The sequence below is a fragment of the Chrysochloris asiatica genome, unplaced genomic scaffold, assembly GCF_000296735.1.
Source record: "Chrysochloris asiatica unplaced genomic scaffold, ChrAsi1.0 scaffold00026, whole genome shotgun sequence".
Taxonomy (NCBI): Eukaryota; Metazoa; Chordata; class Mammalia; order Afrosoricida; family Chrysochloridae; genus Chrysochloris; species Chrysochloris asiatica.
In genome coordinates this window covers 780,637-801,097 of record NW_006408544.1, presented here as the reverse complement: position 1 = coordinate 801,097, position 20,461 = coordinate 780,637, and positions in this window count along the sequence as shown.

Below are 20,461 nucleotides of genomic sequence, written 5' to 3'. Positions count from 1 at the left end.
AGCAACTTGCTTGTTCTTGTAGTAGTCAGTTGGACTGCTGTTATTGTTTTGTATTTTTCCTGTCAGTCTTTCTTTCAAGAAGTATCTTCTGTTCTTCTAGCCACTCCAGTTTGGTGTGCTTGTCCTTTCAAGTGGAAATTTCCTACACAGTTGATTTGATTGCATAGTCAATAAAACACAAATAAACATCTTTCTGGTATTTTCTGCTTTCCGCCAGGTTTCATCTGACATTAGCAACGATATCCCTAGTTCCATGTCCTCTTCGGAATCCAAACTGAATTTCTGAAAGTTCCCTGTTGATATGCTTTTGTAACCGTTTTGAATTATCTTCAGTAAAATTTTACTTGCATGTGATATTAATAATATTTTCTATGACTTCTGCATTCCGTTGGGTCACCTCTCTTTGGAATGATCATAAATATGGATTTCTTTCAATTAGTTGACCAGATAACTGTCTTCCAATTTTCTTGGCATAGATGAGTGAGGGCCTCCAATGTTCTATTAATTTGTTGAAAAAATTCAATTTGTATATTATCAGTTTCTAGAACCTTGTTTTTTTGCCAATACTTTCAGCACAGCTTGGACTTCTTTCTTCAGAACCATCAGTTTTTGATAATTTGCTGCCTCTTGAAATGGTTGAATATTGAGTTCTTTTTTGTACAGTGACTATGTATTTGTTTTGTCTTTTTTGGATACTTTCTGTGTCGTTCAATATTTTGCCCATGCTGTTGTTGTTAAATGCCACCGAGTAGGTTCAGACTCACAGTGACTCAGAGGTTCTGAGGATCAGCTAGGGATTTGAACTGTTGAAATGTGGTTAGCAGTTCAGTGCATATCATAGACTGCCACAACAGGACTCCATTTTGCCCATTGTTGTTGTTAAGTGCTGTTGAGTCTGAGTCGGTTATGACTCATAGCCACCCTGTATAAAAGGGTTTCTGAGGATCAGCTGGTAGTTTTGAGCTGCCAACTTTGTGGTTCAAAGTCCAATGCTGATCCAATAGTGACATACCAGGAGTCCATGTTGTTGTTGTTAAGTGCCGCCGAGTCGATGCCAACTCATAACGACCCTATATAGGGTTTCCAAGGATCAGCTGGTGAGCTTGAACCACCGACCTTGCAGTTCAAACGATTTTGCAGCCTGACGCATTAGCCCACAGCACAACACCAAGAGTCCATAGAACCCTTCAATATGTCAAGTCAAGGCTTGACTTTTTTCTTCATTTCTTTCAGCTTGAAAAATGCTGAGCATGTTCTTCCCTTTTAGTTTTCTAACTCCAGGTCTTTGCACATTTCATTATAATGCTTTGTCTTTTCAAGTTGCCCTTTGAAAACTTTCTGTGCCCCTCTTTTATGTCCTCATGTCTTCTATTTGATTTGGCATCTCTACACTCAGAAGTCAGTTTGAGAGTCTTTCTGATACCCATTTTGGTCTTTTCTTTCTTTTCTGTCTTTTTAATGATATTTTGCTTTCTTTCTGCCTGATGTTTTGATGCCATACCACAATTCTTTTGGGCTTTGATTGTTAGTGTCTAATGCATCGGATATTTTCTTGAGGTGATCTCTAAAGCCAGGTGGGGTATGTTCAAGGTCATATTTTGGCTTTCATGGACTTGTTTTCATTTTGTTCAGCTTCAGCCTGAACTTGCATCTGAGCAAATGATGGTCTGTTCCATAGTCTGCCCTTGGCCTTGTTTTGGCTGATGATATGGAGCTTTCCACTGTCTTTCCCACAGATGTAGTCAGTTTGATATCTGTGTTTTCAATCTGGTGAGGTCCATGGGTATAGTCACTTTTAATGTTAATTAAGAACGCTATTTGCAATGAATAAGTTGTTGGTCTTGCAAAATTCTGCCATGTCATCTCCAGTATCATTTCCATCACCAAGGCCATAGTTTCCAATTACTGATCCTTCCTCTTTGTTTTCAACCTTCACATTCCAATCACCAGTAATAATCAATACATCTTGATTGCATGTTTGATCAACTTTAAACTGAAGAAGTTGGTAAAATTCAACATTTTCATCATCACTGTGGATGCTGTGTAAATTTGAATAATACTGGTATTAACTGGTTTTCCTTGTAAGCATATAGATATTATCCTATCACAGGTAGCTTTTCATTTTAAGATAGATCTTGAAATATTCTTTTTGATGATGAATGCACTGCCATTCCTCTTGAATTTGTCATTCCTGGTGTAGTAAATCATATGATATTCACAATAGTCAATAGCAGTCCATTTCATTTCACTAATGCCTATGGTATTAACCTTTATGTGTTCAATTTCATTTTTAGCAACTTCCAATGTTCCCAGATTCATACTTCGTACAGTCCATGTTCCTGTTATTAATGGATGTTGCAGTTGTTTCTTCTCAAGTTGAGTTGTGCCACATCAGCAAATGAAAGTCCTGAAAAATTTGCTCCATTCACATCATTATGGTCAACTCTACTCTGAGGAGATAGCTCTTCCCCAGTCAGATTATGAATGTCTTCCAATCTGACGGGCTCATTTTACGGCACTATATCTGGCAATGTTCTACTGATTTTCATAAGGTTTTTAGTGGCTGAACATTCAGAAGTAGTCCACCTCTCCTCTCTCCTCTTAGTCTGGAACCTCCACTGAAACCTATCCACCATGGTTGACTCTGTTGGTATTTGAAATACTGGTGGCATAACTTCCAACATTGCAGCAACTCACAAGTCACATCAGTATAAGTAGTCATTATTTCCTCTCTAGATGTGGTGTTTTCCTTTGCCCTGTTTTTTCCTTCCTTTCCTAGTAATTTGATTTACTTCCATGACTTCAACTGACATTTCCACATGACTGGCATTTGTATTAGATATTTGATTTGTCTACCTGGTTGTCTGATCAATGTTCAAACCCAAAGTTCGATTACCTTTGTCTTCCATTCACACTTGTGCTTCTTTTTCTATTTTGATTTTTGTGAACCATTAGTGTCCTATTCATCCTAATCAAAAAACATGAAGCTTAGTTTGACCAATCCTTTATTTTACATGTTATCTCCCTCTGTCCCATAAACAGTCAATTTCCAGGTATTATTAGATTCTTTTAATTTTGGCCTATTATATATTTCTCCATCTTTTCAGTGGTGGGTGATGAGATAAGTTGTATTACCTTGTAATCCTTGATTTTCTTATTTATAAAATGGGGTGTAGCTCATGGGATTCTTATATTTACAATCTATGATGCAGTTAAAATCACATTATGACTTCTAAATCATTCTATAAGTATTTGTCATACTATATTTTTGCTAGTGTCCTTATTTAGGTTTTCATTACCAGTACTCAGGACTACAGCATTGGCCTCCTAACTGATTTCCCCAACTACTGTGCTTCTATTCCCTCCTACACAGTATTATGTAATCTATTAAAATAATACTTTCATTAGATCAGCTCTGATTATGTTACTTCAATGTTCCTAAACCTTAACTGGCACTCAATTACCTACTAAAATACAAGTTCCTTTCACTGAAATTCAAGATTCCACATGGTATAGTGCTATATTAGGTAGATTTCTAAGTATCCTGTAATTCTTCATGTGTGTGCTAAACTTAGTGATTTGCTTCTAAGAACTAGAACATGGCAAAAGTGATGGCGTATCACTTCCTGATTAAGTTATCAGTGACTGTAATTTTTGTCTTGCTAGCAGACTCCTTTTCTTCCTGTCTTTGATGAAGGCAGCACCATGTTAGAGAGGCACACATATGAATCTCAGGGTAGGCCTCAGTTCACCAGCCCACAAGAAACTGAATCCTGCCAACAACCTCTGAGTGCCAACAGACACTGAATGTTCTTGGGAGCCAGTCTTTCTTCAGTTGAACCTTGAGGTGACTGTGGCTCTAGAAGTCACCTTGCATTGCAAAGGGATTACAGACGCTAACACTGGCAATGAAGAACCCGATAAGCTGTGCTTAGATTTCAGACCCACAAAAATTGTGAAAAAGTAAATGTATGATATTGTAAGCCACTGGGTTTTGGGAGTAATTTCTTATTCAGCAATAGATAACTATTATACTCCCAGGGTTTGCCAAGGTTCTACACTTCTGAGGTCAATTCTGCTCTATTTCCAAACCAAAAAGTCATGATGAGTGGTTAAGTGCTTGGCTACTAACTAAAAAGTCAGTGGTTTAAACTCACCAGTGGCCCCACAGGAGAAGATGTGGCAATCTGCTTTGCTCAAGATTACAGCCTTGGAAGCCCTCTGGGGAAGTTCTTCTCTAACTTATAGTGCTCCTGTGAGCTGGAACTGACTTGATGATCCCTCATCACATTTCTATACCACCTTTTTCATCTGGAAAATTCTTGCTGTCTGTTTACTCTCAACACTTGGAGACTTGTATATAATAATAATTCAACAAATATTCGTATACTTAAATTATTGAGGATTTATGAATGGATAATAGTTATTTAGACTCCTGGTGTGGCGCCACAGAAATAAGAACTGGACTTCTAACCACAAGATCAGTGGTTCAAACGCGTCAGCTGTTCCTTGGAAACCCTACACGATCGATATGAGTCAGAACCAAATCGATGGCACTTAACAACAACAAAGATAGTTATTTAAAAGAGCACATGCACACTTATAGGTAGTGATTAAAGGTACTCAAAACTTTTAGTTCTAATTCAATAAATATTTATGTAGAATCTACCTGAGCCAGGTCCTGTGGACACAAAAATGATAGGGACCAGAATGCATGGTTTGAAACATGGAATACTCTCTTCATACACATTCACTCTTTACCTAATTAATTTCTGTTTATATTTTGGAGCTCATTTGTTAAGTGCCACCCCTGGCTCTCAAAATAGATCATTTCCTTGTATTAGACACTTATTACTATGATTATGCATAATGAAAAATAACCCCCACAAAATCTCAGTGTTATATAATAAAATTTTATTTCTCATTCTTGTGTCTGGACGTCAGTTTGGTTAGGGTTTGATTGATCTTGGTTTACTTGCCCCAGTTTGCACATTTTGTTCAACTGTGTGCCTCATATATTTCCCTTTTCTTATACCACTGGCATCCTTGTACCCAAGACATGCTCATCTCATGGTGCTGGGAGAGAGTTGCAAGCTGCAAATACCATTGGTCAAAATAAGTGATGTGGCTTAGCTCAACATCAGTGGGTATCTTAAAGTGATGGTTAAGGTTGTGTGCCAACTTGGTTAGGCCAGGATTCTTAGTGGTTTGGCAGTTATGATGTATTCATCTCCTATGATAAGATCTGTAATAATATAATCAATTGCATTTATGATGAAATCTACCAGGAACAGCCAATTGATCGAAAGGAAATTTCCTCAGGGATATAGCCTGCTTCCAATGTAGGAGGTGGCTTCAAGAAGTTTATAGAACAATTCTATTATATTTCATTCCATTTTTCCATGACTTTTTTGAAGCCCTCTCATATGTGGATGCTTTAGCAAAGCTCAATTTCTTTTTGCTGGATCTGGATCCTGCATCTGATTTGCCATCTAACCTCCAGTTCTTTGGACTTGAATCAGAGGCCTACGATATTTCCTGCTGACCTTGGATTCATTCTCCTCTACAGCCAGAGCCTACTGTCTGGCCTGCTGCAAAAACATGTGACAACAAACCATTCCTTCCACAACATTCTTTTCTTCTCTATTGGGTTCAATGATTCCATTGCAATGGTCACACAAGACTCAGACATCATGCTCATGGTTATGGGATTTACTAGGAAAATTAACAGGATCAAAAAATGCTCAGGGCACACTTGTCACAGTCAGCTGCTGGTAAATGCCCACAGGACACCCCACTCCACCATAAGCCTCAGTTTGAAGGCACTCAGCTCTAGCTCTGTAAACTAGCAAACCTCGCTCCTCAACTTAAGTGCCTGGAGGTATCCCACTCTACAAGCAAGCTTCCTGTCCAAAGTCACTCAGATGTACTTGCTCTGTGTGCTGGAAAGTCCACGGTTCTGTCTTGTGCTGTGCTGCCACTCTGTCTGTGTCACAGCTTTTTGTCTCTGGGTCAAGGAGGTACACAGTGCAGAGTCTTGGGGTCCAAAGAACAGGCTCCATTCCTCGCTCTTATTCTTTGATGGTAGTGAGATCCCTCCTCCTGCTTCTGAGATGGTTCATTTTACACATCTGCTAGAGTTCCAATGTTTTACAATTACAATGAACACTGCAAATATCCATAGCTGAATGATGTCATTCTGTCAGTATCTTCCACTGTCTCTTACCCAGACAAAGCAGGCAGAAACATTTTTGCTAAGAGGTGCAGACTTTAGCTAGAAGAGACTAATGATAATTCACTACACCACACCTGCCAATCTTTAATTCATCAGCCCCTATAATTACATGAATCAGGATAAATTTCCATCCTGACATCTGACCCATGAACTTGGAACTTTACAGCCTCTACAATCACGTTAGACATTTTCTTGAGATAAATCTCTGTATATCTACATATATAAGCTTTATTTGTTTTGCTTCTCTAGAGAACCTAGCCTAAGATACCTGGTCAGTATTTCTATAGAACAAATTGTTCCCTAGGTTAATGTCTTAAAACCAATAACAATTGTTTTATTGTCTGCCATGGTTTCTATAGGTCAGAATTTCAGAGGGCTCAGATAGGTGGTTCTGGTTCAGAGCCGCTCATGCAGTTACAATCAGATGATTCCTGAAGTCGAACTAGCAGAGGACTTGACCAGTCATTTTCTTAGGATGGACTTAGAACTTCCACACAGGTAGTTGGCTTTAGGGTCATCAGACTATTTACAAGGACATTTGGGAGCCTTGCATAATTGGTTCAGGAAAGCTAAGTGGAAGAGCTATGTCTTCTGCTTATTTTAAATATATTTCATTTTTGTTGTTGAGAATATACACAGCAAAACATATGCAGATAAGTAAAAAAAGTAGGGTTCTAGTTCATAAATGCACAGGTTGTTTAAAAACAGTATGTTTAAATGCATCTGTGATCAGAGGATGGCTGAAGACAAGTTCTGTCAATAACACACTTGTCTTAGTCTCGTTAAAGTGCCTTACAAAAACAAAAAGTCCAGTCAAAACAGTGATTTGAAGGGATCTGTCGGGCCATATAGATTCAAGGCAGAGAGACCAGCTCAAAAGGTTGACAGATTTTCTTGATGAATGCAGGATAATCATGAGGGCTTATTGGGAAGAATCTTTAAGAAAATTGATGAGAAAAAGACAAGGAAAGTTGCACCAAGGAATTCCCTCCTCCCCTGTCATGCCAGTGCACCTGCTTATTTTTGAAAGTACCAAGGGCTCTTATGAGAATATCATTGGGAAACCTTACTCTACAGTCCTGATCTTAATCCTTCAGATTTCTTTTTTTATTTCATTTCCAAACTGAAAGAACATTGAAAATGAATATGCTTTGAGTCCCTCAAGGATGCCCCAACTGTTTTGCCATGGTCCAAATTGAAGAGTACATAATTCTTTGGGGAAGGGTTAGATAGATGGCAAGATGGCCTTCAGAAAGGTCTCAACCTATGGGCAGTTCTACTCTGTTCTATAGGGTGTCTATGCATTGGAATGGACTCAGTGGCAGTGAATACGGGTGGGTGAGGTTTGTAAAGCATCTTTATAGTATGTACACATTGTAAGTGTTCAGTTATTATTTGTTACATGAATAAACCACCTCACCCAGATTAAAAAAAAAAAAAAAAAGATTAATCAGTGGGTTTATATGTCAACATTTTCATAATAAATACAGAAGAATTCTAAGTAGCACATGATAGATGATAGAGAAACAGCATTTAGGGATTTCAATACCTATTCTAATAGGCATTGAATGCACATTCTAATAAAAACAACAAAAAAGAAATGCATAGACCTAGATGGAGGATATTAAAGAAACAGTGGCTTTGTATTTTGCTAATGAAGGTTTCTATGATCTGTGGCAATACATTTTGACTTACCCTCATACACCAACTCCACAGTTTCAACATGTATAATTCAGTGACATTGATTACATTTTGCAACTTGTACAAGCATTCTCAACCTCCTTTTCTAAATTGGTCTACGCTCCTTAAGAAATTCACTACCTTCTAAGTTCCCCATCTAATCTTTCAGGTTGCTAATCTCAATTTGATCCTATGTTATTGTTGTTAAGTATTGTTGAATCCAGTGTGACGCATAGTAACCCTGTATATATGCAGAAAGAGAGTCCTGGTGTGGCATTGTGGATTTATGTGCTGGACTGCAAAGTTGGTTTGAACTACAAGTTCGGCAGTTCAAACTCATCAGCTGCTCCTCGGAAACCCTATACAGGGTTGCTATGGGTTGGAACCGACTTGATGACAGTTAATAACAACAACAACAACAACACACACACACACACGTAGCCCTGAAGCTGTAGGATAAGCACTAGATTGCAAACCACAAGGTTGGCAGTTCAAACCTATCAGCCATTCCTTGGAAACCTTATATAGGGTCGCTATGAGCGTAGTGGTTACGATCGGGCTGCGAGCCTTAAGGTCAGCGGTTCGAAACTACCAGCTGCTCCGCGGGAGAAAGGTGAGGCTTTCTACTCCCGTAAAGATTTACACCCTCGGAAACCCTGTACAGGGTCGCTATGTGTTGGAACTTACTCGACAGCACTTAACAACAACAACAACAACATGAGTCAGAAACAACTCAAAACACTTAACAACAACAATGCACACACACACACCTAACTATTTGAGTTCAACTATTATGTCTTCAGGAGATAATGTAAGGTTTAAAAGATGATCTCAGGGCAACCATTTTGGGGGTGAGCTACAGTGTCTTTTATGAACTAGTTTAGAAATTAGATAGTGTCACTTCCTTTTGATTGAAGAGGTATGGATCCCAACTCTTGGTGGAAAGACTGTTAAAATCACAATGAAAGACGAGCATGTGGGATGGGAGAGAGTGTTGGAGCCATATTTGTAAAATACAGTCATTCATAGTGCGGCTAGGAAGTATTCCTCTTAGGAAAAGGAGAGTAGATATTTGTTACAGACTACATCAAACTCCAGAGTCTGATGTGATACTGTAGGATAAGCACCGAACTGCTAAACACAAGGTCAGTGGTTCAAACCCCCAACTACTCCTCCAAAACCCTATACAGGGTTGCTACAACTCAACAGCACTTAACAACAACAATTACAACCTCAAAGTCTACCACCCATCTATCAGTTCACCATAATGTGGTGGTTTGCATGTTGCTGTGATGCTGAGAATTATGTCACTGGTATTACAAATACCAGCAGGGTCACCCATGATGAACAGTTTTCAGTAGAACTTCTCAACTAAGACAGACTAGGAAGAAAGTACTGGCAATCTATGCTTGAAAATTAGGCAATAAATACTTTAGATCACAGCAGAACATTGCCAACTCCCTTTCTTTGATTTAGGAAGGAATAATCACTAGTGTCATTGGAGCTCTGGTAGCGTAGTGGTTACGAATCGGGCTGCGATCCTCAAGGTCAGCAGTTCGAAACTACCAGCAGTTCCGCGGGAGAAAGATGAGGCGGTCTGCTCCCATAAAGATTTACAGCCTCGGAAACCCTGTGTAGGGTCGCTATGAGTCGGAACCGACTTCACGGCACATAACAACAACAACAACAACAATCACTAGTGTCTGGTGGTGCTGAAGGATAAGCACTGAACCACAAAGTTGGTTTGAATTGCAAGGTTAGTGGTTCAAACTCACCAGACGCTCCTAGGAAACCCTATACAAGATTGCTACGAGTTGGAACTGACTTTATGGCACTTAACAACAACAACAACAATCACTAGAGGAGGACAGTATGTTTAATGAAGTAGAAGGCCAACGAAGGTGCAGGAGACCATTTGTGACATGGATTGGTCCAATAGCTGTGACGATGGACTCGAACATGCCAGCAAACATGAGCATGACTCAGGACTGGGCAACATTTCATTCTGTTGTATAAAAGGTTGTACAAAAGGTCACCATGACTTGGAGTCAAGTTGACAGCAGCTACATAGCTCAATAGATCTACCTCAAACTATCATATGTATTTAGCATTTTGTATGGGGCTTATGAAAGGAGCTCTGGTAGCATAGTGGTTATGAATCGGGCTGCTAACCTCCAGGTCAGCAGTTCCAAACTACTGAAGGTTCTGCTGGAGAAAGATGAGGCTTTCTGATACTGTAAAGATTTACAGCCTCAGAAACCCTATGCAGGGTTGCTATGAGTCGGAATCAACTCCACGGCACACCAACACCACCACCACCACTACCACCACCACCACTATGGTAGTATGAATTCAGTGAATGCATAGAAATGTATATTGCATAAATACATTTGGAGGGTACCTAGAAGCATGACCTTAGATGAGAAGCTAGTGCATGTTATTTATTGAGGGACTAGCCTTATGTAAAGGAGCTCTGGTAGCGTAGTGGTTATGAATTGGGCTGTGAACCGTAAGGTCAGCAGTTCGAAACTACCAGCTGTTCCGCGGGAGAAAGATGAGGCTTTCTGCTCCCATAAAGATTTACAGCCTTGGAAACTCTGTACAGGGTCGCTATGAGTCAGAACCAACTCCACGGCACATAACAACAACAACAGCCTTATGTAAAATCTCTAAAGGACTGTGAGAAGCAATATAGGATGGGGAGGCAACTAGGCAAAGTTGTGGCTTTTGAATTCTGGTCTTAGTCTAATCCCATTTTTTTACTTGGACCTCTAGTGTGTGAATTGAAACACAGAAGTTGTCCTGCCTTGAGTCAAGGGATTGAGCTTTTATTCCCTTGTATTAGCCAGGCACAGGTATCAACTATGGGTGGAAGAGAGAAGGTAGGCATGTGACTACTCAGACATCTCTAGCGAAGGCAGTTCCCAACAGCTAAGGGAATCCTTCACAGAAAGGTACAGGTGTAAGCCACACTCAGCCAACACCTTCAGAGGCTGGAGAACAGACACATTTTCTTGGCAATTGGGGATATGAGCGGGGCACCAATTTCATCTGCTACAGTCCATTCCTTGTACAGCTCAGAACCACTTGCCTATATCTCTTAATTTACTCCATTCTTTTACGACTTCTCCAGGATTCTTATTGGCAGAATTTCTGGGGTTAGTGGATAGTTCCCTTTGTTGTAGTTGTTCCTGAAGCCATAATCTCCCTTGTCTGCTACTTTTTCTAGAATTGTCTTTCTTTGGACCCTTGACTATTTGGACCTTTGGCTAATCAAGGCTAATTGGTGGAGTGATATAGACAAGGTATCATGGTGTTATTAAGTGCCATCAGCCATCAAGTCAATTCTGACCCATAGTGACCCTCTTTAGAGTTTCTGAGGAGCAGCTGGTGAGCTTGAACCACCAACCTTGTGGCTCAAGCCGACTTTGCAGTTCAGTGCATTAACCCATAGTGCCACACCAGGTACCATGCCCTTATAACACTGTGGCTGCTATACTTGTCAATTTACCATTAAACACTTCCTTGTTTGGACAGTTTTCTATACCACCCATTTATGGATGAGAGTTTTTAAGTTAAATAATTTTTCAAGGTCTGAAAGCTATTAAGTGGTGGTTCAGTAGCAATTTTCACTGCACTTTGCCTCTATGCTTCCATACCTATTTTCAAGTTACCTAGGAATAGAATAAAAACTCACCTGTGGCTGATTGTATGTGGGTGAATTGGCATGCCCTTGAAATGCCAGGTGTAGCTCAGTTTTAGCTTTTCCAAACAAGCTCTGACTCAGGTCACTCTATTGTTCAAGGACAAGAGCTGGTGCTGTGTTCTTCCCTGACTCAGTAAGGGATTCAGACTGGAAGTTAGCTAAATCTGGGAGGATTGTTGGATTGCATTATAACCTTTTAGGTATTCATTTTTAGCTAAGAATAGATTTGGATCATGAACAAACCCTTCTGAAATCCTCCTCCTTCACTAGAGTTCTGCATTTTCATTCTGTATTCAGTACAGACAGTAGGGATCATTGCATTTTGAATTTTTCTATTTCTCTCTTCTGCCCAAAAGCCCTTGGATGCTGACAGGTGTTTTTGGACTGACTGGAACATTAAGGATATGGTTGGCTCAGAGAGGTTAATTTACATGCCTAAGCTAGTTATGGGAGAGACAGGACTTGATCCCTAGTGGTTTGGCTCAAGAACCCACATTCTATTCCACTCTGTCAGACTGGGGCCATGCTAAATATGTTTTATATTTATTGACAGCTATTGAAGATAAACAAACCCACTTGTTTAGCTGTATCTTAGGGAATTAATGACTGTTTGGAGCCTGGATCAGGATTAATGCAGTAATAATTATGGATTTGATTTCACTTTGTTTGGTTAAAATGAATTTTGAGTTATTTGCATAAATATGATCTGAGATGATTACATTTTCTTAGGATGCAGTACAGTTCTTTTAACTTTTGTTTATAGTGGCTTATAGACTAGGAGGAAGTAGGTTTTCTAAACGTATGGTAAAAGAAAATAATTCTCCTTATGTTATTGAGTAAAGATGTAAAATATGTGACTGAATCTTTGCTTGGTAATTTAATTAGCTTTATATATTTAGTTCCCTTCCAAATGTATATCCAAAAGTAAATATACAATTGTGATGAAAACAAAATTTGAAACTACTTCCCCACCCTTTGTAAGACCTTTCGACCACCCATGCAATTTACTCTTTGTCCACTCTGAGCTAAGGGAGGAGTTTGGAGAATTTATGTAAATGACCAAGATCTGGAAGCAAGAAGACCTTTAATTTCCTCCCTCATTGGCTCATATTAGGAGCCCTGGTAGTATGTTGTTGTTGTTGTTAAGTGCCGTCGAGTCGGTTCCGACCCATAGCGACCCTGTACAGGGTTTCCGAGGCTGTAAATCTTTACGGGAGCAGAACGCCTCATCTTTCTCCCGCAGAGCGGCTGGTAGTTTCGAACTTCTGGCCTTAAGGTTCGCAGCCCGATTCGTAACCACTACGGGTAGTATGTTGTTGTTGTTTTTAAGTGCCGTCGAGTCGGTTCCGACCCATAGCGACCCTGTACAGGGTTTCCGAGGGTGCAAATCCTTACGGGAGTAGAAAGCCTCATCTTTCTCCCGCGGAGCGGCTGGTAGTTTCGAACCGCTAACCTTAAGGTTCATAGCCCGATTCGTAACCATTACGCTACCAGAGCTCCTTATAGTGGGTTAAAAATTGGGCTGCTAACCCTGAGGTCGATGGTTCAAATCCACTAGCCATCTGAGAGAGAGATAGATGAAATTTTCTGCTCCCATAAAGATTTACAGCCTTGGAAACCATATGGAGCAGTTATACCCTGTCCTATTGGGTTGCTATGAGTTGTAATAAACTCCATGGCATGCTTTGTTTGTTTTTTTCAATTTGACTCATAGTGTTTTCATGCGGCTTAAAAATTGTACAAGCTGATATTCAAACAAACATTAAAAATTAATTTCATACTTTATAAATAACTTTGGGGCTCATACCTCTTTTTATTTCCGTTAGTGGAAATGTATTGAGTTGTACATGCCCTCCATGTTAGTACAGTTTTATCATTGCCTCTGTAGTCTAGAAGGCTTGGCCCTCTTCAAACATCAAGCACCCTTGGATGGGAATAAGACTGTCAGTTAGAATATTTAGATTATTCAATATTTGTGAGTAATTTGAACCCCTGGTCCTTTAGCATGACTTATCTGCAGTGGCCATAGTTACAGAGATTCCTGGAATAGATTCATAGGCAGCATGTGTTTTCTGTCGCTGTCATTTTACAGTCATCTTGATACAGGGAGTATTATATTTCTTGCTTAGGATCACCTGTGTTTGTCCTATGACCTCACAGCCTCCTGGATGGTTTCATTGCTAATTCTAACCATGCACAAGCAGATAATTGGCTACTTGTCAGGTGGACTTTCTGTTAGCTACAACAGCCCAGTCTCCTTCCTCAAAAGGCAGTGCATGCTTTTTTTCCCTCCCTTCCAGCCATATCTCAAGAGATGCAAAATATTCCCAGGGTTGGACTAAAGAGCAAACTCTAGTGTGTTGCGGCCTTTGCTTTCCCCTTTATTCGAACTGTTCTAATTTCCCTACAGGAAACTTATCTACAGGAGGGAAGTCATTGACATTAGAACCTTTGGGTGTTAGCCCTGCATGTCTGCGTAATGACTCCCTTAGTGAATTCAGGCTTCCTCCTTGTTCAAATTCTGCTGGAAGTGACTCTTGGCTACCAGTCTTGAGTATTCAGGGAGGGCAAAGAGAAGTCTCAGGGGGCTCTCACTGTCCCCTTTGACTGTGGAGGATGCCAAAATTTCCCTTCAATTTCCAGATCTCTGCCAAAAATAATTTTTAAGTCCCAGGAGTCCTTTCCTAACCAGTGTAACCCCTGAGTCATTCCTGTGTGCTCCACATCTCCCACAATGATTGTATTCCTTTGTCCATTTGTTATTTTAATTATGAGTTTACTCAATGGGTTTCCCTTCTAGTTAACTTCTCCTGGTAACTCATTAAATCTGTGAATCACACCTTCATTATTATTAAGAGAGAGAAAAATGAAAGAATAAAAAGGAACTGTGCCCTGGGAGAAATTTGGGGGTGGATTACTGTGGTTAAGTATAGCTGATTATCTGGAGGCTCTAGTTGGCTCTTCTTGTTTAGGATGTGCCCCATATTGCAGGTAACCATACTTAATTGCAGTGAGAGCATTAGTTGTGGTTGGTTTTAATATAAGATTTTGCTGTTGCTGGAGACCAGTTTACAATTCTGGTGAAAATGTTTTCCTCCTACCTAACTTAACTATATGCCCTCTTAAGTTAGGTGGTCTCAAATCACTGTAGAGCTACTAATTAAGAAAGGACTTCAACATTAAAGAGAGCTAATTCATAACCCACTTTGACACTTCCTAACATTTTCTTCCTTTCTCTTCAATACTTCCAACTTTCCTTCCTTTCTCCTCCCTTCTCTACTACCTAACTCCCTAAGCCATTTCTTTTCTTCCTTGTGACCAAACACAGACTCCTATTATGTAAATCATCAATTTGAGGATGAGGAGCACGGTACCTGTATATTTCGTTATTGTTTTTGTTATGTGCCGTGGAGCTAGTTCCGACTCATAGCGAGACTGCATAGAGTTTTCGAGGCTGTAAATCTTTACGGGAGCAGAAAGCCTCGTCTTTCTCCCACAGAACAGCTGGTAGTTTTGAACTGCTGATCCTGAGGTTAGCAGCCCGATTCATAACCACTTCACTACCAGAGCACCTTTCTTGTATACTTTAGGGCCTCTGTATATCCCTTGTAGAATGGGATTCATGGGAATGCCTGGTTGCTATGTTGTTGTGAGGATTCACTGAGATAAAACAGGTAAATACCTCAAAAACAGTGTCTGACAGATAGAAAATGCTCCTGTTGTTGCTGTTGTCAGGTGTCATCGAGTTGGTTCTGACTCATAGGGAATTTACATACACCAGAACAAAACACTGTCATGTCCTGTACCATCCTCACAACCATTGCTATGTTTGTATGCATTGTTGTAGCCACTGTGTCAATCCATCTCCTTGAGGGTCTTCCATTTTTTCATTGATCCTCTTCTTTACCAAGTATGATGTTCTCCAGAGACTGGTCCCTTCTGATAATATGCACAAAGTTGCGAGATGAAGTTTTGCCATTCCAAGGAGCATTCTGGCTCAATTCTTCCAAGACAGATTTGTTCATTCTGGTGTTGTTGTTGTTATGTGCTGTGGAGTTGGTTCCGACTCGTAGCAACCCTGTACAGGGTTTCCAAAGCTATAAATCTTTACGGGAGCAGAAAACCTCATCTTTTTCCCACAGAACAGCTGTAGATTTGAACTGCTGACTATGAGATTAACAGCCTGATTCGTAACCACTATGCCACCAGAGTTCCTTTCATTCTGATAGTCCATGGTATGTTCAATGCTCTTTGCCAATGCCATAATTCAAATGCTTCAATTCTTCGTACATTTTCCTTATGCATTGTCCAGCTTTCAAATGTGTATGAAGTGATTGAAAATACTATGGCTTGTTTGGATCAGGCTACCTTAGTCCTTAAAGTAATGTCTTTGTTTTTTAACACTTTATAGAAGACTTTTTGCAGCAGATTTGCCCAGTGTAATACATCATTTGATTTCTTGACTGCTGCTTCTATGGACATTGATTGTATATTCAAGTAAAATGAAATCCTTAAAAAAAATCCTTAACAACTTCAGTATTTTCTCTGTTTGTCATTATGTTGCTTATTGGTCAAACTGTGAAGATTTTTTTTTTAAAGAGTTAAGGGTAGTGGTTGAGCTAGGGCTAGGAATAGGGCTGGGTCTAGTTTTAGGGTTACAATTAGGTTTGCTTCTATTTACTTATTACTTGAAATCTATTTAGTTTCCTCTTCTTTAGTTTCTTCTGTAACTATACTATTCCCTCTTTTTCCTTTGTGGGTTGGTGTTGTTGCAAAATAAGATCTCTGATTCCCTATTTTCAGTCTTGCATATATATATATATTTTTTTTACTTTGGATACTTTTACATCTGGGTTGAGTTTGTCATGTATATTAATCCCAGGTTGAGGTGTAATCTATGCGGAACACTGGAACACTGTAGTCTTTGATCTTCATCAGAAAGAGCTTTAAGTCCTCTTTACTTGCAGCATGGAAGGGTGTGTCATCTGCATAGCACAGGTTGTTAATGAGTCTTTCTCCAATCCTGATGTCATATTCTTGTTCATATAGTTCAGCTTCTTAGATTATTTGCTCAGCATACAGATTGGATGTGTTGAAAGTATACAACCCTAATGTGACCTTTCCTGATTTTAAACCATACAGTATCCTTTGTTCTGTTTGAATGACAACCTTTTGGTCTATATACAGGTTCCACATGAGCACAATTAAGTGTTGTAGAATTTCCATCTTCCACAATGTCATTCATAATTTATCATGATTCACACAGTCCAATGCCTTTTCATAGTCAATGAAACAAAGGTAACCATCTTTCTGGTATTCTCTGCTTTTAACCAAGATCCATCTGACTTTAGCAGTGGTATCCCTCATTCCATGTCCTCTGTTGAATCCAGCTTGAATTTCTGGCAGTTCCCTGTTAATATACTGCTGCCACCACTTCTTAATTATTGTCAACAGAATTTTACTTGCATGTGCTGTTATTATATTGTTTAATAATTTCTGCATTCTGTTAGATCACTTTCGTTTGGAATGGACACAAATATGGATCTCTTCTAGTTGGTTGGCCAGGGAGCTGTCTTCCAAAATTCCTGCTGTAGGCAAGTGAGCCTCTAGTGATGTATTTGATTTGTGGGAATATTTCAATTGTATTAAGACAATTCTTGGAGCCTTTGGTTTTGGTTTGTTTATTGCCAGTACCTTCAGTGCAGCTTTGACGTCTTTCTTTTAGTATCGTCAGTTTCTGACCACATATTACCTCCTGCAGTGGTTGAACTTTAACCAGTTCTTTTTGGTAAGGTGATTCTGTGTATTCGGTCCATCTTTTTTTGATGCGTCATGCATTGTTTAATATTTTCTTCACAGAATCCTGCAGTATTACAACTTAAGGTTTGAATTTTTTTATTCAGCTCTCTCAGCTTGAGAAATGTTGAGTGTGCTCTTCTCTTTTGGTTTTCTAACTCCATGTCTTAGCACACTTCATTATAATACTTTGTTTTCTCTACCTGCTCTTCTGTTCAGTTCTTTTCCTTTATCATTTTCCCATTGCTTCTGGTAGAGTGCTGTAGGATCAGCACTAGACTCCAAACCACAAGGTCAGCAGTTCAAACCCACCAACTGCTCCTTGGAAACTCTATGCAGATTCGCTGTGTGTTGGATCTGACTCGATGGCACTTAACAACAACAACAGCAATGCCTAGGACCACCACTCTTATGTCAGTTTGACATACTCTGGTGGGTTGCATGTTGCTGTGATACTGAAAGCTATGCCACTGGTATTTTAAATACTAGCAGGGTACACCCATAGTGGACAGGTTTCAGTTGAGCTTCCAGGCTAAGGCTGATTAGGAAGAAGGAGAGGTGAACTACTTCTGAATGTTCAGCTACTGAAAACCTTATGAGTAGCAGTGGACCAGTTTCAGGTAGCACCAGGATATTGAATATTGAGATATGATGAATAGCACCAGAATATTTTCAGATATAGTGCTGGAAGATGAACCCCACAGGTTGGAAGGCACTCAAAATATGGCTGTATTTTGAGAATTGCGTTCTCAAAGTAGAGTTTGCTACAATGATTCAAATTGGAGGCAGGACATCATTAGCTGAAGGGACACAACTAAAATGAGGAAAACAGCTGTAAACATCCATCAATAATAGGAACATAGAATGTACAAAATACAATTCTAGGAAAATTAGAAGTTGTCAAAAAAGAAATGGAACATATAAAGATTAATATCCTAGGCATTTGTGAGTTGAAATGCAACAGTATTGGCCATTTTGATTCTGACAATCATATTTTACTATGCTGGGAATGAAAAATTGAAGAGGAATGGCATCACATTCATCATAAAAAAAGACAGTTTCAAGTTCTATCTAGAAGTATAATGTTGCCTGTTATAGGATAATATCCTTACGCCTACAAGGAAGGCCAGTTAATACCACGATTATTCAAATTTATGCACCAACCACTAAAGCCAGTGAGGATGGAATTAAAGAATTTTCTCAACTTCTTCAGTCTGAAATTGATCAAACTTGCAATTAAGATGTATTGGTTATTAATGGTGATTGGAATGTAGAGGTTGGAAACAAGGGAAGGATCAGTAGTGTTGTTGATAGAAACAATGTTGGATATTGTGTGATAGAGATTTTCAAGACCAATGACTTACTCGTTGCAAATACCATTTTTAAACAACATAAAAGACTATACACATGGACTTCACCAGATAGAATACACAGAAATAAATCTAACTACATCTGTTGGTAGAGAGTGGAAAATCTCCATATCATCAGCCCAAACAAGGCCAGGAGCAGACAGTGGAACAGACCATCAATTCCTAATATGCCAATTCACTCTAAAGCTAAAGAAAATTAAAACAAGTCCACAAGATTCAAAATATGACCTTGAACATATCCCACCTGAATTCAGAGATAATCTCAAGAAACAATCTGATGCATTAGACATTAATGACCAAAAACCAAGTGGAATGAATATAGAAAGAAAGAAAAAAAAAAGTCAATAAGAAGACAGGAAAGAAGGAAAAGCTCAAAGTGGATGTCAGAAGAGACTATGAAACTTGCTCTCTAGCATAGACATGCTAAAGCAAATGGGAGAAATGAGAAGGTGAACGAGCTAAATAGAACATTTCAAAGGGCAGCACAAGAAGACAAAATAAAGAATTATAATGAAATGTGCAAAAACCTGGAGGTAGAAAACCAAAAGGGAAGAACATGCTCAGCATTTCTCAAGTTCAAAGAACTGAAGAAAAAATTCAGACCTCGACTTGCAATATTGAAGAATTCTGGAGTCCTGGTGTGGAGCTGTGGGCTTATGTTGGACTGCAAGCTGGCTTCAACCAAAAGGTTGGCAGTTCAAGTGAACGAGCAGCTCCTTGGAAAACCTATACAGGGTCACTATGAGTCAGAACTGACTTGACAGCACTTAACAAACAACAATAATATGCAACATATGGTGTGGTGCTGTAGAATAAGCACTAAACTGCAAGGTCTTTTAGAACCACAAGGTTGGTGGTTCAAACTCACCAGCTGTTCCTTGGAAATCTTATACAGGGTCCCTATGGGTCAGAACTGACTTGACCGCATTTAACAACAATAACAACAGCATAGGCAAAATAGGGACTGTGGTGGCTCCCTACGATAAGCACTGGGCTGGGATCTACAAGGTTCATAGTTTGAGCATGTCTGCTGTTCTGTGAAAGAGAGATAAGGTTCTTTGCTCCCATATAGATTAAAAAAGTTGCAAAACTACTATACAGGATTGCTATGAGTTGGAACTGACTTGAAGAACATAAAATAAATAAATAAATAAATGGACAAAATATTGACTCATGCAGCAGGCATCAAAATAAAATGGAAGGGATGTACAGAGTCGCTGTACCAAAAAGAAATAGTCGATGTTCAACCATTTCAAGATGTAGCACTTGATCAAGAGCCAATGGTCCTGAAGGCACTGAAGGTATTGGCAAGAACAAGGCACTGGGAATTGATGGAATACAAATTGAAATCTTTCAGCAAACTGATGTAGTACTGAAGTCACTTCCTCATCCATGCCAAGAAATTTGGAAGACAGATACCTGACCAACTGATTGGAAGAGATCCATATTTATGTCCATTCCAAAGAGAGCTGAACCAATGGAATGCAGAAGTTGTCAGACAATATCATTAATTTCACATGCATGTAAAATTATGCTAAAGATAACTAAAAAACAGATGCAACAGTACACTGACAGGGAACTGGCAAAGGTTCAGTCCAGATTCTGATGAGGATATGGAATGAGGGATATCTCTTCAGAAAGGTGGATCTTGGCGGAAAGCAGAGAATACCAGAA